We start from the raw sequence: 6,000 nt of genomic DNA on the forward strand, positions 1-6,000 counted from the left end.
TTCATGCTTCTAGTGAACCTATTACTGAACCACCTGAGAATCCAAATGATATTTCTATTTCTGATGCTAAAACTCAATCTGGTAATGAACCTGAAACTAGTGATAATGCTAATAATAGTGTTCATGATGATGCTCAACCTAGTAATGATAATGATATAGAAATTGAACCTGATGTTGATCTATATATCCCACAATCAAAGAATCAACATTATGATAAGAAAGACTTTGTTGCTAGGAAACACAGTAAGGAAAGAGAGCCTTGGGTTCAGAAACCCATGCCTTTTCCTCCCAAACCATCCAATAAAAAGGATGATGAGGATTTTGAACGCTTTGCTGAAATGATTAGACCTATCTTTTTGCGTATGCGATTAACTGGTATGCTCAAAATGAATCCTTATGCTAAGTACATGAAAGATATTGTTACAAATAAAAGAAAGATACCGGAAGCTGAAATTTCCACCATGCTTGCTAATTATACTTTTAAGGGTGGAATACCCAAGAAACTTGGAGATCCCGGTGTACCAACTATACCATGCTCCATTAAAATAAACTATGTTAAAACTGCTTTATGTGATCTTGGAGCCGGTGTTAGTGTTATGCCTCTCTCTTTATATCGTAGAATTGACTTGAATAAGTTGACACCTACTGAAATATCTTTGCAAATGGCTGATAAATCAACTGCTATACATGTCGGTATTTGTGAGGATGTGCCTGTTGTAGTTGCAAACGTTACTATTTTAACGGAGTTTGTTATTCTTGATATTCCCAAGGACGATAGTATGTCTATCATTCTTGGAAGACCCTTTTTGAATACTACAGGGGCTGTTATTGATTGCACTAAAGGCAATGTCACTTTTCATGTTAATGGTAATGAGCATACGGTACACTTTCTGAGGAAACAACCTCAAGTTCATAGTATCAACTCTATTGGAAAAATTCCATCAATTATATTTGGAGGTTTTGAATTTCCTCTTCCTACTTTCAAGAAGAAATATGATATTATTATTATTGGGGATGTGCATATCCCTGTTGAGGTAACATAGTGTTATTCGAAATTTCTCCGGATCCATGTTATTCGGAATGAGTTCGTTAACAAGACTTGATCAACCTTGTTAGTGGATTCCTTTTGATGATCATGAGATGGATGAAACTAGAAGGCACAACCTTCTGTACCCCACTTTTACTTTCTGTTATTTATATTAAATAAAATAAAAATAAATATTTTTTTGTCTGTTATCTGATTATCTGTGCAATATAAAAATACCCCAAAAATAAAAGTTCTCCAAATGCCCTGAAATTTAAATATGATTTTTTCTGGAATATTTGAGAATATTTGGCACTGAGAACACAGCAGAGGGGGTCAACCACTTGCACATGAAGGTGGAGGGCGTGCCCTACCCCCCTGGGCACGCCCCCTCCCTCGTGGGCCCACGGTGGCCCTCCTCCACTTATCCTTTCACCCACACACTCCTTCTTCCTCCCACAAACACGAACAACCAGCTCAAACCCGAGTCCAAGCTCGTTTTGCTGCCATTTTCGATCTCCTTGCTCAAAGCACCTCTCGCAAAACTACTTTTTGAGATTGTTCCTTGGTATGTGACTCCTCCATTGTTCCAATTAGTTTTTGTTCGAGTACTTTATTCATTGCAAATTTTTGCTGCTTAAGTGACCCTATTCTTGAGCTTGCATGTCAAATTTATATGGTCTTTTGATGCATGATATAGGCCCTAGGCACTTGTAGGAGTAGTTGCTACCGATATTATTGAGTTTGGTTTACTTTTATTTTGAAGTTACTAAAAATTTCAGAATTTTTCAGAAAATGATGAAGAGACTTTTGAGGGGCTCATCGAGCCGAAGCTCGAAGGAAAAGGCATCGAAGCCTAAGTATAATATGCCACGCACCACGGACGTTCGGTCGTGTGAATGGTCTTCCGATGATTTCTTGAGAGCAGCCGGGATTTATGAAGATTTTAATGAATTGGCTAAGAATGCAGGCCTCACCGCTTTCCTCCATGACCAAAGTGATCAGTATATCTTACTCACAAATACCTTTGTGCAGAACTTTCATTCCCATTCTAGGAGCTCACCACCTACGGTGGAGTTTCATTTATATGATGAGCATAAGGAGATGTAACTTTATGATTTTTGTCGGGTTTGTTTAGTCCCTTTCGAGGGCAAGACAGCGGAACCACATCGCGAGGATGTGGATGGGTTTATTGATACTATCATTGCAGGGGAAACAAGGAAGGTTTCCGATGCACGAATCACTAGCATACATTTTCCTGTTTTACGCTACTTTTGCATTATTTGCTAGTCATTGTTTAATTGGTCGCAGAAACTTTGGAAGCCTTAGTGTCCCTGATATTATTATTTTCTCCATGGTTTATATGGTGATAACTCTGTTAGTATGGGCAGCACTATTGCTAAACGGTTAAGTCTGAACCGTACCGAGGGCCCCATCTTTGGAGGCATCTATGCTTCATGCCTAGCTGCACATTTTAAACTACATATTAGGCATTATGAGAAGGAAGAAAAAGTGCTACCTCGTGTTTATTTAGATTATAAAAGTATGGTGGCACATGATTTTCTTGTTAAGAATAGGGAAGGAGAGCATAAATACAAATTGTTCTTTGATAAACATCATCCTGAGACTATTACCTTGCCTTCTCCTTCTTTGTTTGATTTATCTGCAGGCCAGTACCTTGTTCTGTTAGAGGCTATTCACGCCTACCGGAACCCTGCACCAGCCATGGAGCTAGAGCCGGAACCACAAGTTGATCCTTCACGGCAGTCTAATTACCAGTGGGATCCGGAGATGATTGCCAGCCAGTGGCAATCGGATTCTTCTTCTTCATCGCAGTAAGACCCCAACTATTATTATGGATATCCGCCAGGCCAGCCATGGCCATAGACCAACTCAGGCCAAAAGCCTAAGCTTGGGGGAGTACGTATTTCCCACCGACATTACATTTATGTTCACACACTCATTGCCAGATGTCGGTGCTCATACTTTTTCATTGTATCATCCATGCTAGTTTAATTTCCTTTTTATGCTTTCTTCTTGTGTGTTTAATAAACCTTACGAAAAACCAAAAAAATTAGTTGTAGCTTTTGGCTAGTTTTAATTTACATGCTTGTAATAGTAATTAAAAATAAAACCCAAAAAGATTTCCTGTTCTTCTTTTACTTGTTGGGAGCTTTCCCGTGTAAATAGTTTTATTTCTTTTCTTTGGGGATCGATAGGAGAAGACCATAATTAAATTGTTGAAGTGGCTCTTGTATGCATAATTGTTAATGTGAGAAAAGAACCCATATTGCCTTGTCTTCTCCTGTTTATTGAATGCTTGCAGATTCCAGCTTAGTCCAATGCATGTGCACTATTATTAATATTCACATCGTTCGGTCGTGCAAGTGAAAGGCAATTATGACGATATATGATGGACTGGCTAAGATGAGAAAAGCTGGTATGAACTCGACCTCTTTTGTTTTTGTAAATATGATTAGTTCATCGTTCCTGATTCATCCTATTATGAATAAACATGTTTGCAATGACAACTAGAGATCATAGTTTCTTGTGCCATGCTTGATTAGCTATGAGTTATAATGGTTTACCTTGCGTGCCAACATGCTATTAAAATGGTTGTGATGTGGTATGATAGGGTGGTATCCTCCTCTAAATGATTTAAGTGACTTGACTTGGCGCATGTTCACACATGTAGTTGAAACAAAATCAACATAGCCTTCCCGATATTTATCTTCATGGTGGATTATATCCAACTCATGCTTGCATTCGGTGTTGATTCATTTTAATACATGTTCATGACTCTTGTCGCTCTCTAGCTGGTCGCTTCCCAGTCTTTTGCTAGCCTTCACTTGTACTAAGCGGGAATACTATTTGTGCATCCAATCCCTTTAAAACCCCAAAGTTATTCCACATGAGTCCACTATACCTACCTATATATGGTATCTACCTGCCGTTCCAAGTAAATTTGTAAGTGCCAAACTCTAAACCTTCAAATAAATATCATGTTTTGTATGCTCGAATAGCTCATGTATCAACTAGGGCTGTCCGTATCTTCCATGTTAGGCGGGTTATTCTCAAGAGGAGTGTACTCCGCTCCTCACTCACGAGATGAATGGCTGGTCACCTGGATGCCTAGTCCCATGCTTTATGCAAACTAAATCAAAATAATTGCAAACAAAACTCCCCCTGGGACTCTTGTTAGTTGGAGGCACTCGTTGTTTCGAGCAAGCGATGGGTTGATGCTTGTTGGTGGAAGGGGGAGTATAAACTTTACCATTTTGTTTGGGAACCGCCTATAATGTGTGTAGCATGGAAGATATCTCCATCTCTTGGTTGTTATGTTGACAATGAAAGTATACCGCTCAAAATATTATTCACCTCTATTTCAAAACCGAGCTCTGGCACCTCTACAAATCCCTGCTTCCCTCTGCGAAGGGCCTATCCATTTACTTTTATGCTAAGTCATCATCCTCTTATTAAAAAGCACCAGTTGGAGAGCACTGCTGTCATTCGCATTGATTATTGTTAGTTTACATTGAGTATGACTTGACTGGATCTCTTTTACCATGAATTACAATGTCTAGTCAGTCCTTGGTCTTTAAAGGTGCTCTGCATTTATGTTTTGCGGTCTCAGAAAGGGCTAGCGAGATACCATCTTGTCATGCGAGATTTATTATTATTGCTTGCTAGTTGATTATGCCATTGATATGAGTAAACTTGAGGCCTAAGCATTATTGCGAATGTGGTTAGTTATAATCTTTGCTGAAAACTTGAATGCTGGCTTTACATATTTACAACAACAAGAGCAAACAGAGTTTGTAAATGTTTTTCATTATCACTTTCAGTTGTCAACTGAATTGCTTGAGGACAAGCAAAGGTTTATGCTTGGGGGAGTTGATACGTCTCCGTCGTATCTACTTTTCCAAACACTTTTGCCCTTTTTTTGGACTCTAACTTGCATGATTTGAATGGAACTTACCCGGACTGACGTTGTTTTCAGCAGAATTACCATGGTGTTATTTATGTGCAGAAACAATCGTTCTCGGAATGACCTGAAACTTCATGGAGCAACTTTTTGGAAAATATAAAAAATACCCGCAAAAGATGAAGGCCAGGGGGCCTACCACTTGTCCACGAGGGTGGGGGGCGCGCCTGCTCCCTAGGGCGTGCCCCCCTACCTCGTGGGCCCCCTGGAGCTCCTCCGACTCCAACTCCAACTCTATATATTGTATTTCGGGGAGAAAAAAATCAGAGAGAAGAATTCATCGTGTTTTACGATACGGAGCCACCGCCAAGCCCTAAAACCTCTCGGGATGGCTGATCTGGAGTCCGTTCGGGGCTCCGGAGAGGGGAATCCGTCGCCATCGTCATCATCAACCATCCTCCATCACCAATTTCATGATGCTCACCCTCGTGTGTGAGTAATTCCATCATAGGCTTGCTAGACGGTGATGGGTTGGATGGGATCTATCATGTAATCGAGTTAGTTTGGTTAGGGTTTGATCCCTAGTATCCATTATGTTCTGAGATTGATGTTGCTATGACTTTGCTATGCTTAATGCTTGTCACTAGGGCCCGAGTGCCATGAGTTCAGATCTGAACCTATTATGTTTTCATCAATATATGAGTGTTCATGATCCTATCTTGCAAGTCTATAATCACCTATTATGTGTTATGATCCGTTAACCCCGAAGTGACAATAATCGGGATACTTACCGGTGATGACCGTAGTTTGAGGAGTTCATGTATTCACTATGTGTTAATGCTTTGTTCCGGTACTCTATTAAAAGGAGGCCTTAATATCCCTTAGTTTCCGGAAGGACCCCGCTGCCATGGGAGGGTAGGACAAAAGATGTCATGCAAGCTCTTTCCCATAAGCACGTATGACTGTATTCGAAATACATGCCTACATTACATTGATGAACTGGAGCTAGTTCTGTGTCACCCTAGGTTATGACTGTTACATGATGAACCGC

The sequence above is a fragment of the Triticum aestivum genome, chromosome 5A (assembly GCF_018294505.1).
Source record: "Triticum aestivum cultivar Chinese Spring chromosome 5A, IWGSC CS RefSeq v2.1, whole genome shotgun sequence".
Lineage (NCBI taxonomy): Eukaryota > Viridiplantae > Streptophyta > Magnoliopsida > Poales > Poaceae > Triticum > Triticum aestivum.